Source organism: Podarcis bocagei (genome assembly GCF_964188305.1).
Source record: "Podarcis bocagei genome assembly, chromosome: 1".
In the NCBI taxonomy this organism is placed as follows: Eukaryota; Metazoa; Chordata; class Lepidosauria; order Squamata; family Lacertidae; genus Podarcis; species Podarcis bocagei.
Genome location: NC_138125.1, coordinates 28,887,368 through 28,905,372, shown reverse-complemented (window position 1 = coordinate 28,905,372; position 18,005 = coordinate 28,887,368). Strand labels below are relative to the sequence as shown.

The window sequence follows — 18,005 nt, the reverse complement described above, 5'->3', positions numbered from 1 at the left end:
ATGTAGAAAGCTAAATATAGGTTGTCAAATGTGTCTCCCCCTAACCAGGAGGGAGGAAAGCATATTTGTCATTTATTTATTTAGATTATTTTAATCCACCAATCCCAGAGGCTGTGTATAAGCATACATTTAATCACAAAAATATTCAAATTTATATTCTATCCCCCCACAACTAAGTATTAAAATCCATGCCATTTTCTCATTGGGAAGAAAACGGAAGAAAGATTCATTAAATTAGAGCTTGCAAGTCAGAATGTAGAAATTTAGAAACTTCACTTGTGACCAGAGCAGGTCAGCTCTAGCCAGCACGAACAATGGACAGGGATGATGCAATGTTGGAGTAGAACAACATTGGGAGGCCACAGGCTCTCTACCTCTAGCCTACATCATAAAGTGAACTAGCCTACTGAAAAAATGGCTTGGCAGCTCATACAAGTATACTGTGCAGGGAGCTACCACTGGAGAAGAATATAGAACACATTTATGAACACTAGGGATTGCAGTCTATACGGTAAGCTAGCCTTTTGGCATCGGACCACTATGGTTAGAGATAATATCAGGATCCTCTATCAAAGATCCTGCACAGATCATGAAATATTGAGCGACAGAAGCCTGCTATTCTTTCCTTTGAGCTGTTTAACTCTTGGTAAGTGGCATCACATCCTGCAAGCACAAAATGAGCATACTGCAACTATCTTTAAATGTATGGAACACCTCCACTATTTTCCTGGATATCAAAATCCCTAACAGCCCAGCTAAGAACTAACAGCCACAAGCTATTAAACACAGGTAATATTTCTGTATATCTACTGCAGACAGAGTTGAGCATAAGCATGAGTTCCTTCATCCTCCAAACAAGATTAATATTTAGGTAAGCGCAACAAATTGGTAGGAGTTGAAAAGGACAGCCACTGAACAGGATCTTAAAACATTTGTCAGCACATTCTCCTATTTTATTATACCCATAAAAAGAAAGCACTACCCCTTGCTTGAGCTTAGGCTATTCAAAACAAATCACATGTGCTTCAGCTGGATTTTTATATATATATAAAAATCCCCTTTCCAAATTCACCCAAAATCAACAGCCAATTCTTGTGTGGAAAATATGGGATCATATTTTAAATCATCTTACAATATGCACAAAACAGGCCGTTGTCTAGCAGACTCCCTTCAGTTACGACTTAACTTGTGAATAATTAAGACATCTAAGCTTCTGCCTTGGTCTGCTGCCACCAATTGGCTAACAGGCTAGCTTAAGATGTTAGCCCAACTGTGGCATCAATCTCCTTCTGATCAGAAATCATGGCAGGAAACTTGTGGGGTAGAATTAAAAACAACATTCCAGAAGAACGGATACCCTTTGTGGTTTGTCTCAGACACTGAAACAACATGACAGTCGGCAGACAAATTCCCAAATACTAAATCAATGAGGTTTTCATATCCCATCATAAGTCTTGACTATGTGGGAAGCTGCTGTACAGGTCACTGAGTGGCTCTATCCCCCCCACCCCCCCTCCAAAGTTCGGTTTTCTGTGAACCTACTATACACAAACAGAGTCAGATGAGCAAACTTAGAGAATGGACTCCTTTATCCTTTATGCCCCGTATGAGAGACACAGATAGGAGCAGTTTGTGCTTTCAGAAAATGGGTTGTTCATTAATATGCTGTAACTTTGATCCAAACTGATTAAGAAGCAGTTCAATTTGGTATCCATAAACCTCATTGCTGAGGCTGCTAAAAATTGTGCCAATTGTGATAGCGTACTTTGTGATGCGGAACAGCTGCTCCCTAGGACCTGAATGGAAAATACCTACCTATTCATTTCGGAAGGGACGCTGAGCAAGCAGTAGCTGGCAACAGACCTGGAATGTATTTCCAACTCTCTCAAATTCAGCAGATAAGTCCCTACCCTACCCTCTTGCAGCAGTTAATCTGGTGCATGTGTTTTAAACAGGCCTCTTTGTACTGGATGAATAAGAAACTATTTTCATTTTATGGTTGAACTGCTCAATTCTTCCTGTGCTGCCAATATGGGAAAATATATGTCCACTTTTAAAGATAGCACTGGTCAACAACAAATTTGTTGTCTGCATTCCTTCAGCTGATTTAGGATGAATCTGATGTGCTGAATCCAAAAATCACATTGGTTTTGCTCAATCAGGTCAAGTTTTTGAGCTATGGCCACATGTCTTTTTTTACGTTTTTGTTCACATGTACACTTGTGTGGAGCATTTTAGAAGAAGTTGATGGGGGTAAAATGCCTTGTCAAATAATTGTTTTGATTGGAAATGATTATTTTAATGACAAGAAATATTCAGGTCTGATAGTTCTGGGTGATTATGTCGAAAAGGGATCAGTTTGAAGTCATAAAACCTCGAAATCTTCCATAAATTGGTGCAGCAAAGCATAAAGTTGGGGGATCAAAACTAAGTTAATGGGGCAGCCGCCCCACAAAGTATCCTGATCTTCAATCAGCACGTCGTCCTGTAGGTCATTGTGATGAAATTCCAGTGACTATCTTCGGAGAACTTCCTGACATTAGTGACGAAGATGCCTCCAGTGTTGAAGGACATGAAGAAGAAGAAGTGGTTCTTGAAGATGATGCTCCACATCCATTTTCCCAAAAGGAGTTGAATGATCTAGTTCGCGACCTCAGCTTGTCAAAGGACTCTGCCGAACTGTTGGCATCCAGATTGAAGGAAAAAAACCTCCTCTCTGACAGTGCTCGCATCAGCTTCTTCCGCAACAGGCATCAAGAGTACCTCCGTTTTTTCTCGGAAGAGAAGGACTTGGTGTACTGTGCAGATATTGCGCAGCTTCTGCTCAAGCTTGGAGTGCCACAGTATGAACCCAAAGATTGGAGACTGTTCATTGACAGCAGCAAGCGATTACTGAAATGTGTTCTGCTACACAATGGCAACCAGTTTGCCTCTATACCCCTGGCTCACTCAAGTACACTGAAGGAGAACTATGAAGCGGTGAAGTATGTGCTGGAGAAAATTGGTTATGATCAGCATAAGTGGTTTATTTGTGTTGACCTGAAGATGGTGAACTTTTTGTTGTGACAACAGTCTGGCTTCACCAAGTACCCATGTTTTCTGTACATGTGGGATAGTAGGGACCGTGCTCAGCATTACACAAAGAAGGACTGGCCTGTGCGGGAGGAATTGGTGCCTTGCAAAGAAAGAAACGTCATCAACGACCCTCTGGTGGACAGAGACAGAATACTTTTCCCACCGCTGCACATCAAGCTCGACTTAATCAAGCAGTTCACCAAGGCTCTGGGCAAGGATGGTGACTGCTTCATTTACTTGTGCCAGGCTTTTCCAGGATTGACCATAGAGAAGTTGAAAGCTGGCATCTTTGACGGTCCTCAGATCCGTCAGCTCATCAGAGATCCAGAGTTTGGAAACTCAATGAACGAAGTGGAACTGGAAGCATGGAAGGCATTTGTTCTGGTAGTGAAGAACTTTCTTGGCAACAATAAGGCCAGAAACTACGCAGAACTTGTCAACAACATGCTGACTGCTTTCAGAAACCTGGGCTGCAACATGAGCGTCAAGATGCACTACCTATTTTCACATATGGACCGGTTTCCTGAGAACCTGGGTTCAATGAGTGACGAGCAGGCGGAGAGATTCCATCAGGACATGAAAGAGATGGAGACCAGGTATCAGGGTTGCTGGGACGCAGTCATGATGGCTGACTACTGTTGGACTCTGAAGAGAGACCTCCGTGCTGCTGAGCATTCCAGGAGTTCCAAGAAACAGAAGTTCAAGCCCTGAAGTTTGAAAAATGGTGAAGCAACATGCAATTTACGTGTACTTTCCTTTATCAATGCCCACCATTCAGTTTTCAGAAAACCTGACCTGATGGAGAGAAACAGATGCCATTTCCTGATTCAGCAGTGCAAAAATACCCTAAATCAGTTGTAGAAATCTAGACAACATTCAAAAAGTAAAAAATTGTTGCCCAGTGTAGTATATCGTACAGAAGCCCTGAATAAAGCCAAAAGAAAGTAGATGTGGACACATTTTCTTTCTCCCTTATAATTCTGAAACAAGCGTTGTCCGATGAAGCTGAACAGTGGGAGATTCAGGACAAACAGAAGGAAGTACATCTTCGCACAGTTCATAGGAAATTATGGAATTTGCTATGACAAGATGGAGTAGCGGCCACCAACCTGGGTAGCTTTAAAAGGCGGTTAGTCAAATTGATGGAAGATAAGGCACAGAGCCTAGGACTTGCCGATCAGAAGGTTTGTGGTTCGAATCCCCGCGACGGGGTGAGCTCCCGTCGCTTGGTCCCTGCTCCTGCCAACCTAGCAGTTCGAAATCACGTCAAAGTGCAAGTAGATAAATAGGTACCGCTCCAGCGGGAAGGTAAACGGCATTTCCGTGTGCTGCTCTGGTTCTCCAGAAGCGGCTTTGTTATGCTGGCCACATGACCCGGAAGCTGTACGCCGGCTCCCTCGGCCAATAAAGCGACATGAGCGCTGCAACCCCAGAGTCGGACACGACTGGACCTAATGGTCAGGGGTCCCTTTACCTTTACGGCTATCAAAGATTAGGAGTCATAATAGCTGCATCAGAGGCAGTACACCTCAGAACGTCAGTAGCTGGAGAACATGAGCAGAAGAGTGTTGTGCTGCTCATATCCTGCTTGCAGGCTACCTATGGCCATCTGGCTGGCCACTGGTGGGAACAAAATGCTGTACTAGATGGGACTTTGGTTTGATCCAGCAGGGCTAACGTTTTATGCTCTCATCCTTTTGTTCTTAAAATGCTGACAATAGAACTTGAATGGCTGGAGAACTGAAGGACAGAAAGAAGGAACAGGAAAGAAGGGGGGAAATATACACTAACATTTCTGAAGTGCAGCACAAATGTTTATTTAGAAAACGGGTCAAGCTGCTGCTGTTCTTCCTAGTTTTACTTATAAAAATAAAAATGTGTATGTGGGTGTTCTTCTTCTCTGAGATTATGTCTGCATAGGAGAAAATTTATGTCTGTGTAGCACTGTATGCCAAGATTGCTCCCTTTCTAAATTGGGGATTAAATGTTAACTGAATTCAGAAATGTGGACAATCACTAGTGATTGTCAAGTTCACACGAAAGCACAAAGAAGGTCGATAAAACTGATCATAAAAACAAGAAAGTTTGTACACTGCCTGGTCAATATGCACTTGGTAGCTAAGCTCATTGATCAAGTAATGTACAAACCCCAGAGGTGAAATTCAATTCTTCATCCTAAATTGGAGACACTACATATTGACCGGACAATGTATGCATTTCCCCATTCATGCTGTCAATATTTATTGTTGCCATTTATGCACATTCCTTTGACAACTCACATTAATTTCAACACCTCTGCAACTCTAAAAATCCAAACTTGTTTCTGGGCATCCAAAAATAAGGCTGCAAAACTGAAGGTCCATAACAAAAGCAGAGACTCCATGCCAAGCTGGCCTACACGGCTACTTCCCAATCTAGGCAAACTTTCGCCTCAGGTCTGTCAATCTGATGAACTGGCAACTCAAAGGGATATGAAAGTGTAGATGAGGTTATAACTCTGACGCCCATAGCTCATGAAAGGGCCACAGAGAAGACCCTTTAAAGCCAAACGGTGACCCAAAGTTAGTTTTCACCAGACATAATGGCAGCAATGGGTGTGCTCCTTTGAAGAACGAAGTGGGTTTCCTATATCAGATGCCGAAATGCTCAAAGTGGACTTAGTATACGAGCAAAATAAAGCAACTCTCCTGAACGTCTAACATTTCTGTTTCTACTCCTGACATAACTTTGAGGCATCCCACTGTAACCCTCCCTGCAACCCCCCTACCTTTGGTTATATTTTATATCGTTTATTCTTAGCAAGATTTGACACTTTGGGCAGCAGATATGTCTTGTACTTAATCCATTTTAATGTATTTATAATATGCAACCTACACATTACCCGAAAGGCAATTATCGAGCAATTATAGATTCACAAGCCAACTACACAGTTCCATCTGTCAAATGAAAAGGGCATTTGTTGCCAGAATTTCTGTTGCAGCTGACAAAGTAGACTCTCAGAGGTACTATTCTGCATAACTGCAGTTTTGGGCTTCAGTCCACAGAACCATTCTGTCACAAGGCTTTTTCCTCACAGAGCAGAATGTAGTGAGAACATGTGGATTCTGGGGAAAGCTGAATAGCTTTTGTACACTGCAAAACAGCCATTGCACATATGGCATAAAACTGCAGCAAAGTTGTTTTTTTAAAGGATGTCAATTGCTTCCTTTGTATACTTCCATAACACAGGACATTTTCCATAAGTGATGTTAGCCTGCCACATGGCACCATAAGCCACTGAAAACAATATAGCAGTTGCCATCATTTTAAAATCAGCCAAAGACCAGGCCAGAAAGTAGATGTAACAATGGATGTAGTTATTCTGCTACCTTAAGACTGGGTGCATGTCACTACAAATGCTTTTTTGTGTGGGGAGGGAAGGAGGTGGCAGACAGTGTCACCACAGAAATAGATACTTCTGGAACAAATACACAATGTTTGCTATGCCTACTTATAGCAATCTTTGCAACTCAATAGGCATCACTTATAGACAGACACATATGATTAATTAACCCACTGTGATATCTTCCTGCACAGGATTTTTGTTGTTGTTGAGAAATGCCCACAGTCCACAACAGAATTAAAAAGGCAAGGGTGTGGAACTTTGCCCAGGCCTTTGGCCATTAACTAATCTATGGCCCGTTAAAGCTGGTGTGGGGGTTGTTATTACGATTCTTTTATCTGTTATTACGCTTTTTATTATTATGCTCCGTAAAATGTGTTCTGCTGCACACAGCCCTGGGGTCTTTTGATAAAGGACAGCATATAAATTGAAATAACAACAACAGCGGCAACAAAAGGAACAGGAACATAGCCTCCTGTGCAAAGATAAGAGTCACTTCTGTTGCTCCGCCCCTTTTGTCTCTGGCCCCACCCACCACCGTCACATTGAGCCTAGAAGGTTATCCAAGAGGGGTTGTGAACTGAAAAAGGTTCCACCCACAGCTTAAAATATTCTTTATTGTGCTATAAGCACAGCCATTTCACTATAACCATGTTAGGAAAACTAATTTTCATTCTGCATTAACTGCAGTTTTGGGCTCCAGGCTGAATAATCGATCTGTTGCAAAACTACACAGAATGTAGTGAGGGCAAGTGAACTCTGGGAAGTGCTGTTTTACACTGCAGGATAACAATTGGTGGATGGTCTGCACAATTGGTACTATTGTGACACCTAGAGATACAATCGGCAGTGGCACCAAAACAATGTTGGGATGTGCTTCAAACAAATCTAACCCAAACAGTACTTGGCATGCATTTAAACCGTTTAGCTAGAACATGTGCAAAACTCAAAAAGTTTTTACAAGCATGTTGGAAGAACAAATTATTCTTAGGATTATATGCTTCTCTGGTGTACAAAAGAAACAATGTGAGAGTTCCAGAGGAAGTATTCAGACCTTGAATATCCAAATGTTCACCCAGTCACAAATCAGGCCATATAATTATGAGAGACTGACTTTAAAATCCTGAGACGATGATTCTTTCATTTGTCTTTTGATGTTTGAGCCCTTGATAAACATAAACCTCATTCAGGGGTCTACAAATTATGTTTGGGTTTAGTAGCCCGACTCATTCCTAGAAGTCAGCAGGAATATAGTCTCTCTGAGCAGATGAAGAGTGCCTCTCCTTTTCCACCACGTAAGTACGGCCCACCACTCCCAGAGAATTAAGGAGAAAAGCAATATGGCATTTCCCCCGCAAACCTTAAGTCCCTGCAAGGTCTCCTTCTGCAAATCAAACATTGTTCCTTTCTCTGGCAAGTGTGTTACGACTAGAGAACATACACTTTCTCCCCTCAAATCCCAGTCAGGGTTTCCTAAAGCTCAATCCAGCAGTTTTGTACAATTAACACACTCCCCTTCCCATAGCTCTAATTTCCTTGCCTTAGAAAAGGCTCTTTGTTCTTTGCAGCCACCTGGACAAAGGGATTCATCTGTGCCCAGCAAACATCTGTTTTGAAGACCAGGGCTAAAAATGATAGGAGGCAATGTGTTTTCCACCCTTCTCAAAGAAATGCACTCCAGAATTTTTATTCATCCCTTTGGAGCAGCTTGGTCCTTCACAGACCATAATCAGTTCCTTGAAGTCAAGACTGAGAAAGTTGGTTCCAAAGTTAAGTTTCTTTCCTTTTGGTGTTGAAAGGGGATGTGGGGGAGAATACAGCTTGCAAGTGGGCCTAGGGGAAGAAGTAGAGTTGGAAACGCTGAGGGCAGTAAGCAGACACTAAACGGACTGAGCAAAGTAAAAGGGAAGTGTGAAATTACCACTGCTTTTTCCTGATAGCCCTACTAATGTGTTAGGTCTACTCACATTCAGAGAGCACATGAAGGACGGCCATACACACTGGCTATGCCACACTACTGCTGCCGCCAGAAGATCTGGTTCCCCTACCTCAGTGGGAGCTGCTAGTGACACCAGAGAAGGCCAAGAACAAGGAAAAAACATACTGCCTGAATAAACCTGGCACCATGTTATTTCTGAGTATATGTGTGAAGCTTCTGATGGCACTGTGAGAGTCTCTTTGGTCTACAAAGTGGGATGCAAATATTCTAATCTACTTCCAATCTTCACAATTTCAGCACAATGGTCTGAAATGCTGAAAGCATGATGCTGGGGCAGGGAGGGCAGGAACAATGGGGATATGGCAGTACAAATAGGTTTGCTCCCCATCCACACATTATTTGAACATAGACCATCAAAGTGCTCACAGACTGACCATTTAATTATCTGTTCTAGGACCCTTCCTGGTCATGGATCTCTTCAGAAGTGTATACATTCTTTAAATATAGTGCTACTCCTCCCCCATTCCTGTTCAATCTATTCCTTTTGAGCAACTTATACCCCCTCTGTTTCTACATTCCAGTCATGTGTCTCATTCCAACAAGTTACAGCAATGCCTAATGGGTCATATTTGCTATCCTGCATTAAGAACTCAATTTGTCTTGCTTGTTTCCCATACCCTGTGCATTAGTATAGAGACAACTGAAACCAAGATTCCTTCCCTCCAGCTGTTTCCTTCTTGCAGTTTCATGCCCTTTAGCAGGTTTCTGTAGTACCACCTCAGTTGCTAGTGCATTAATGAGGCTATTATCTCTGGTATGGTGTTCCCATGTTGTCTGTAATATTATGTTTCTCCCCCTCAGAATTCAGTTTAAAGCTCTCCTGATCAGGTTTGTGAAACTTTTAGCAAGCACTCTATTATGAAATTACATAACATAGAATAGAATTCCTATTTGTATTAATACAACTCCAATATAATCCAGATCTCACCCTTACTGAAACATTATGTTTTCTTAGTAGATAGGTAGCCGTGTTGGTCTGCCATAGTCAAAATAAAAAAATTCCTTCCAGTAGCACCTTAAAGACCAACTAAGTTAGTTCTTGGTATGAGCTTTCGTGTGCATGCACACTTCTTCAGATACACTGATGTGTGTATCTGAAGAAGTGTGCATGCACACGAAAGCTCATACCAAGAACTAACTTAGTTGGTCTTTAAGGTGCTACTGGAAGGAATTTTTTTATTTTGATTATGTTTTCTTGTTAGTGATCTAACAAGATCATGCCATGAGAGCCATGTCCCAACAGGCATCTTAGAGGAAAGCTCAAATGAATTTTTCACATATCTTTGTTAAGGTTCAAAAAGGGAGCTCACGTATTTCCTCCATAACATATGTCCCTGCCTCTCCACACGCCCACACATACATTTGAAGCATAATAATTTCCCAGAAGGGAGAGACGTGCAAGTTCCCTTTTTCCTGTTCCAGCACTTTTTAGAATGTCTGAAGACACACAGTGTCAACAAACAAGCAAGCTACCAATAGCAATCTCCTATACACAACATTTTGGGTGGGGTTAGCTCACAAACTCAGAACCAGACACACAACTTAAAACAGCTGTCATAACATTACTGTAATAAAGCTTATGAATACATGTGAGGATTACTATTTCTTTGGCTTTAATCCTTTGTTATTAATGAGAATTAAAAATTCACTTTTAATTTTAACGTTTAAGAATTAAGACTAGGCAACTGTTATTGAAAGAGAGGGAAAATAACTAATAAAGTGAAACAATTTTCAGTGTGTGACTGGAAGATACAGCTGGGAGAAACCTCCGAAGCTAATGTTTTCTTTGGAGTTATATTCAGATGGCTAATGGTTTTCATGGCCAATCTCACAGGTCGTTGCTCTCTTTAATTAGTAGCTTTTGCTAAACATAAAAAGCCTCAAGTAATTTTTAATACTGATTGCAGCTGCCTACTCCATTAACAAATTGTTGTATTAACACTGCCCACCTTGCACTGTCTATCTTTAAAGGGGTTTTTTTTGGCTCTCTTTCATAGATTTTAATTAGCTTCCTCCACCCGCCCCCCAGTGCTCATCAGTGTAAGGAATGAAATAGTTCATTTTATTATCTCCTCTGCCAGTAGCACTCCCACCAATGAACAGAAATGATATCAAGTGCATGAATAAGATGCCTGGACCTACTGCTGTTTCTGCCGCTACCCTACCTGAAAACCTCCAAAAGTGGATTAAATTTCTGCCCTGCACATTTCAGGTTGCACATTCAAGCCTCAAACAGAAGCTCCCATAGCTTGTTTCGATACCGTCACTATCTCCAGTTGTCATGGTACTGCACTTTCAAACCACACTTCTCAAACATTTGTTCCTTTGCTTGCATTAGCCTGGAGCAGCAGCACATACAATCACGGCAAGTTGGGCGGGGAGGAAAGGAGAAATGGAATTCAGGCTTGCAAGCTTTGGACAGAACGAATTGTATTCACTGTTGATTCCCTAAAGAAACAATTTACTGAAGCTGGGGGAACAGAACGTACTATATTTGCTCTTTAATCTCTTTAGCAAGCTTTGAAAAGGTTTCCATCATCTGCCCAAAAGTTCACACTAAAAATGTTACTCTGCTTTATATTTGTGTGTGTGTGTGTGTGTGTGTGTGTGTGTGTGTGTGTGCAGCTCTATGTATTTCTAAGAACACGGAGAGAGAAATGAATTACAAAATAACAAAGACTGAGCAAACCATAGACACCTCGTTGTTTAATATAATTTTCATTATGTATATTTTCTAAGTAAGAGTAAAGGAATGGAGGTGGGGAGAAGATAATAATCTTCTCCTAGGATCATATCACAATAAGACAGAAAACCAGCTGTGGGTCACCAAGCTTCTACATTTAATACTTCCAAGAACCAATGTAAAGCCTAAAGAAAGGTAAAATGTTTCCACGTAACTCTCATATCACGGCAACTACAAATTGCACTTTGCCACATGTCCTCAAATAAAGGGCGCTGTTTCCTGTGTGCCACTAGGACTACTAAGCTCTGTGGTTACAGTTTTTGTGGCCCATTGCACAATATGAAATTGTCTGTTTAGTACAATGACTACACAACCATTCCATAATGTTCAAGACGGCATGTTCAGTTTATAATGGCATCTTCAATTTCTGGTCAGGTACGTATCTTTGGTGAAAAAAGCCTTCAACATGAATGGATTGGTTGGATTTTATTTTAGTATTTATTAAATTTGTATACCACCCTATACCCTAAGGTCTCAGGGCGGTTGAAACATAAAATTAGAAGATAAAAAAACAGATAATTAAAAATACATAATAAAATAAGAACAAAAACAAATAATTTAAGGTGCCAGTTGAACCTCCCTGGAAAGAGCATTCCATAAGTAGGTAGTCACTGCAGAAAAGGAGTATGACATGCAGAAAAGGGGTTTGACATGCCCAAGGTGGGGGAGACTTGAATAAGCAGGGGTGATGCAGAAAGAATATAGCTGGTTAAGGGAGTCGTGGACTCAAAAAGGTTGAAAACCTCTGGGTTAGGCTGAAAGTAAGTGACTCACCCAGTGAGTTTCATGGCTGAGTGCGGACTAGAACTCCAGTCTCCAAGGTCTTAGTCCAACACTCTAATCACTACAATACACTGGCTCTCTGGCTCGCCCTCTTTTAAAACAAACAAACGATTCCAATACAGATGCAAAATAGGAAAGCTATCAACTTTAAAGGCTTGTTCAAATTGGAAGGTACCAAAAAGACAACAGGAACAGTGCCTGACTGATATTCCGGCTGACCAATGCCCATTCAGTCATATTACCAGGCCTGAACTCATTTTGAAATGGCTCAAATGGCATTCAGATTGCTACAAAGACAAGCAGCTTTACCCTCAAAGTACCTCGCAAAACGTTCATAGTGGGCTTCCAAAGGGTCTAAAACTTCATTCTCTGGAGTAAAGGGACCCCTGACCGTTAGGTCCAGTCATGGACGACTCTGGGGTTGCGGCACTCATCTCACTTTACTGGCCAAGGGAGCAGGCGTACAGCTTCCGCATCATGTGGCCAGCATGACTAAGCCGCTTCTGGCGAACCAGAGCAGCACACGGAAACACCATTTACCTTCCCGCCGGAGCGATATCTATTTATCTACTTGCACTTTGACGTGCTTTCGAACTGCTAGGTTGGCAGGAGCAGGGACCGAGCAACGGGAGCTCACCCCATCGCGGGGATTCGAACCACCAACCTTCTGATTGGTAAGCCCTAGGCTCTGTGGTTTAGACCACAGCGCCACCCGCATCCATTCTCTGGAGTAGATGTTATGAAAATGCTCCACCCCATGGCTACTTGAGAAAGCAACAGAGGCAGAAAACCGCCACAAAGTTTGCATGGTTCTGCTGCTGCAATCATACTCAGTCGACTTCATAACACATCTTTTGCCACTTGCGCTCCATCGAACTGCTAGGTTGGCAGGAGCAGGGACCGAGCAACGGGAGCTCACTCCGTTGCGGGGATTCGAACTGCCGACCTTCTGATCGGCAAGTCCTAGGCTCAGTGGTTTAACCCACAGCGCCACCCACATGTGTGTACAATTTGTTCAATTAGAGAGTCTGAACAGTACTTTCTTCCTCTCGCTTTGCAACTCCTGTTCCTTTCTGCTCCACCGGGCTTTGATTTCTCTCATATTGGGACAAGTCCTCATGCAACAGAGATTAAATGAGAGTGATGTAGGCAATCTGCCCGCTGCCAAAGATCACGTCCGATTTGAACAAACCAAATTGTATTCATATGAAGTTCCATGTCTGCGTAAATCAGCAAAGTAGGTCAATAAGAACATTTCTAAGGAATGCTTTCAAAGTAAGGCCTCAGAGTGGCCTGTTTTAACTTAAATGAATTGTCAAATGTCATAGTTTCTAGAAAGTGTCTTTTGTGCAAGTTTTGAAAAGTTCCCTCTCAAATGGAGCAATATTACCATTTCAGAAAATGATTTAAATCCTCTATGAGCAAAGCCAGAGAGAAATAAAAAGTTAATTTGTTTTAATTCACCTAGTACAAGATTAAAAAGGTAATTTGTCATTTCTGGTTTCAGAAAATGATACTGATACTGCTTACGGGCATGGATGCTATATAAGAATAATGGTACGACTTATACAAAATGACATGACAGGAAATTGAATGCCACATTCTTTAGTAAGTTCTGTGTCTTAACATCCTAGTTTTGTTTTGTCTGCATGTTTTATTGCCTATCCATATTTATGCATGTCTGACAGAACCTTTCCTCTTGGCTACAGCAGAAATTCATTTTATCTTCTCCCTCCCAAAAAAGTGTGCAGGAGTTGATTGTTTTCACAGGGGTTGTCTTTTGAGAGGCTAGCCATTGGCTAGAACCATTTGAAGTCTGTTGCCAAGTTAAAAACCAGTGACCAGAGACATTTTAATAACCGCTATAACTTGAGAGGAATGCTTCAGCAGAAAGGCAAGTTGGAAGAAATTGAAGTGGAGGACTGAGTGATAAGAAACTAAGTTCCAAAAAAAAGTTGCTACTGGAATTCGTACCTGAGGGAGGTCTTTGCAGTACGACTTGTCAATTCCTGAGTGCTCCAAATAAGACAGTCTACAGCTTTCTGAGCAAAGAGCATCAAGTCACCGAAAGCCCAACTTACAAGCCTTCTTTTCTTTACAAAACATGACCTTTAGCTAAAAATGAGAAGGGGCCAGAAAACTCAAAGACTAAATACAAAATCAGTCAGCATGTTACAGCATTACACAAACTCTGCTGGCACCTATACCCTACCTATTTCATAAGATATGTTTTTAAGAGGTCACTTAAATTTCAAGCTTGGTCATTTGGTACCTTTTGCCAGAACCAAAAATAGTTCAAAGGGTAATATGTCATTTATTAACCAACAAAAAATCAAAGTTAATCTGACACTGATCAGACTGATCTTCGCAAACAGCCTAACATCAACCATCACTCCTAAAATTTGCCCTGGCAGTTCGTGCAATGATTCAATGTAGTTTACATGATTGTGGGTTTTTTACAGATTTCATGCTGCTTGTATTTATGATGTTTGTGTTGATTTGGATGTAGTTTATTTACACTAGTTTTTTTAAAAAAATATTTTGGTCTCTTTTTGTACTTTTAAGCAGTATAGAAATGAAATAAATGTTAAGTACATCTAAGGATACCGTAATTACATGCACGTAGACACACACACTTTACAAGACATTTTGCTGAAACCCACAACTGCTTCTGAAAACTAGTTCCCATCTAGTTTGCTACTATAGGGCACAGGATACTGGACTAAACAGGCCTTTAATCTGATCTAGTGGGGCTCTTTTTATATTCTCATGAGAAGGAAAAATTAGCTTGATACAAAAATATGTCTTCAGCAAGAACGGAAACAGGAGTTTTAGATATTATTTGGATTCAACTATATCTGACTAGCTTTTATGAGAATACGGAGTTATTGATCTCATAATGCTGACTGCCATATTTGTTGAGACAGCTTAGGTATTTGATAAGGGAGAGAGGAATACAGGGGGAAATCGCAATGCCTGTTACACCTTCATGCAGTTTTCACCATCTGTCTCAAGTCCTATAAAGGGGAAGCGAAAATAACATCAATGCAGGATGGCGATGAAGCAACAGCGAAGCAAAATTTCCTGTTGGAATGCAGTCCATTTGCCATCCCCACTGAGGATTATATTTTTGCAGTGTTTTGAAACAACATTGTGGTGATAAAATTACCTATAATTTTACAGTAAAAATGGAAGAACATGGCACTGTTTTTAATTTGTGAATCATATCTGCAGGTTACATTGACTAAAAACAGAACATTAATGCCCAGGTCTTGTTTTGTTTTAAATATTTATTTTGTGCTACTACCCTGTATTTTTACTTTGTGAACCGCCCTGATATCTTCAGAAGAAGGGCGGTATATAAACTTAACAAATAATAATAATAATCTTGTGTGACTATTGTTAAGTAAGTGAACGCCACTTTTTATCATGGCTAGTTAGAATGCTCTGATGACATAGGGCTCTAGTTGCTTGCGACGTGGGGAAAGTTTGGTAATGTTCAAATGTCCAGTTCTTCTAACTTCACACCTGGGCTAAGTTCCAGGGCTCTTGAAGGGCTTGGCCCAAGCAGCATGGTTCAGTGGTTTCACTCCAAAGACTTTGAGAAACAAATTGTCACCCACAACTTTAATTAGAATGAAATGATGCAGCAGGAAGGGTTGTGGGAAAGAGACCTTTTATTAAACACACTGCAAGGCCTGCACTAAACATTGGGCCATTAGTGTCAGCTACCTAGAACCTAGAAGCTTGGCTTCCTACCCTCTCCCCCCACCCCTCCCAACCCTCAAGGAACATGATCAGCTGTGTCAAATCCCAGACCCAAAGTTCATTTCATGCAATTTCAGCTCATTATGTTATCTAGAACACATCGCAACATCTTATTTAAACATTTATTTCCTGTATTTTTAATTTGCAATTTCTGCTTGGGTGGGAGAATTCAGTTAGTTCACTATCCAATACAACAAGTTTTCAAACACCAAATTGCATAGTGTGGTGTTTCATATATGCTGCACTCATATATCTTTTATGTTCACATTTTCTCTAGAGAGCGCTATAAGCATAAAGGCTCAAATAGAATTATCAGGCTTTAATGAAACTCCAAGGTTACTCTATGTTATAAGAAAAATACCTGCTCCTTTTCCCTTATGGGGTATGCAAGAGCCTGTATAGAGTCTTTACGTAGGTTCCCTCTCAGAAGGAGAAAATAACAGAGGCCAACCAGAGAATATTGAGAAGCAAAGCAACTAATAACCCTGATATTTATGGTTTACTGTTGCAAGAGGGTCCCCCACTCACCCCACGCAGGGAGGGAGGAGAGGAACCCCAAACAATGGGGTGCAAGCCCTTATATAGACTTTTGAAACTGCCCACCCTGTAGCTCAAGACCACCCCCCAAAACATCATACATACATCACAGAAGGAGGCGGACTCCAACAGAAATACATCACAGGGGGAGGTCTACCACAGAAATCCTGTTTGTCAGGATACCTTACAATGGTCACTGATTGCTCCACCTGGACAGCCTGGCCATTCCTTTTGAGATGCTAAATACTTAGTTCCGGAATCCAGGTCACAGGCTCACCCTATTCATACACAAATACGCCCTTAAGACAGGATTTGAGCAAAGGGACCATGGGGAGGCTTTCCCATTTCAATCCTCACTGCAGAGAATATTTGAGGTCACTGGAAGAGTCAAAATGGCTTGAGGATTGCTCTCCTGTAGTATTTCAGACGCATGGTTCATATACTTATATATGTGTTTGCCTTGTAAATTTATGAGCCTACCAGAAAGCTAAAATTTAACACAGACAGAGAGAGCACAAGACAACCCAGTTACTGGGAAGAACTGGACAGTTGTGCATTTGTCCTCAAAATGGGGAACTGATTAAGGCTATCAAGAGATCTGAAATTTGACACTTTCATTGTGCAAGATGCAGTAGAAAAACAGATCATTTCTGCATGTCACAGTCAAATCACGGAGCACAATCACAGAGCATAATAGAGGCCAGAGTTTCAAAATGCGATGCATATACAACAGAAAATTGGAGTGTGTGGATTCCAATGGCAACTTAGATTTGGGTAAGCAATCAACAAGAGCAAATGCCAATTGTTAGAGAATGCAAGCTTTATTTAAGTATTTTATACAAATGTATAGAAACCTTACATTAAACCCCAATACATCTACCCTATATCTTGTAGCTCTTCCTTTCCTACTCTTGTCAATATGTTTTTAAGAATTAAACAAATTAGCAGAATGCAGGTACGGTCGGTCTGTAGGGTAGGACAACACCTCCCCCTAGAGAAGATAAAAGACCTTGAAGACCCTGCCTGTCTGCAGTAGGGAAAGTCATCTCTTTGAAGAATGGTACCCACTCCATCTGGCAAATCAGAGATTCCATTTACTTCTACACCTGTCCATCCCATGAATAGCCATGAATTTCCATCTTTCAGCATGCAATAAACATCATGAACGGGCCACAGCTTAGTGGAAGAACACATGTTCTAGAAGGGTGACAGGTCCAATTAAAAGTATCAGGTAATCAGTGATGGATAAGACTTGTACCTGAGAGCCCAGACAACCACTGCTGGTCAAAGCAGACAGTCTTGGGCTTAGATGGATGAAAAACTCTGACATGATATAATACAGTTCCCTATGCTCCCATCTCCAGGCCACAAGCAATGAGCTGTAGCAATGAGCTGTACCAGATGTTCCAGACACAAATGCAAGAGGAAGAAAAACATGGCACAGCACTAAACGGGATATTTTCTTTTCTTAGGATGCTTTCTAATCTATTATTATTCTAATAATAAGCATTCTAATCATCTATTCTTATTCTTAAAATAATACTCTGATCTAATACCGGCAGCACATGTCTTTCATGGAAGCTACTTGCGGTGAAGTATTTCCTCTCTCCTACATAAATCCTCTAGAAATAGAAAGAGCTGATTAAAACTAACTGGCACTGATTTATTTTTGAGCATTATACTCATTTCCAATTTACAAAACAAAACCCAAAAAAAGG

The 18,005-nt window shown here is 41.1% G+C and overlaps 1 protein-coding gene across 6 annotated transcripts in view; it reads right to left on the bottom strand.

The window, feature by feature from the left end:
- Positions 1-18,005, bottom strand: part of CEP128 (centrosomal protein 128) — a 191,390-nt gene that overhangs the window by 54,861 nt on the left and 118,524 nt on the right. The gene's annotated exons all lie outside the window — the stretch shown is intronic.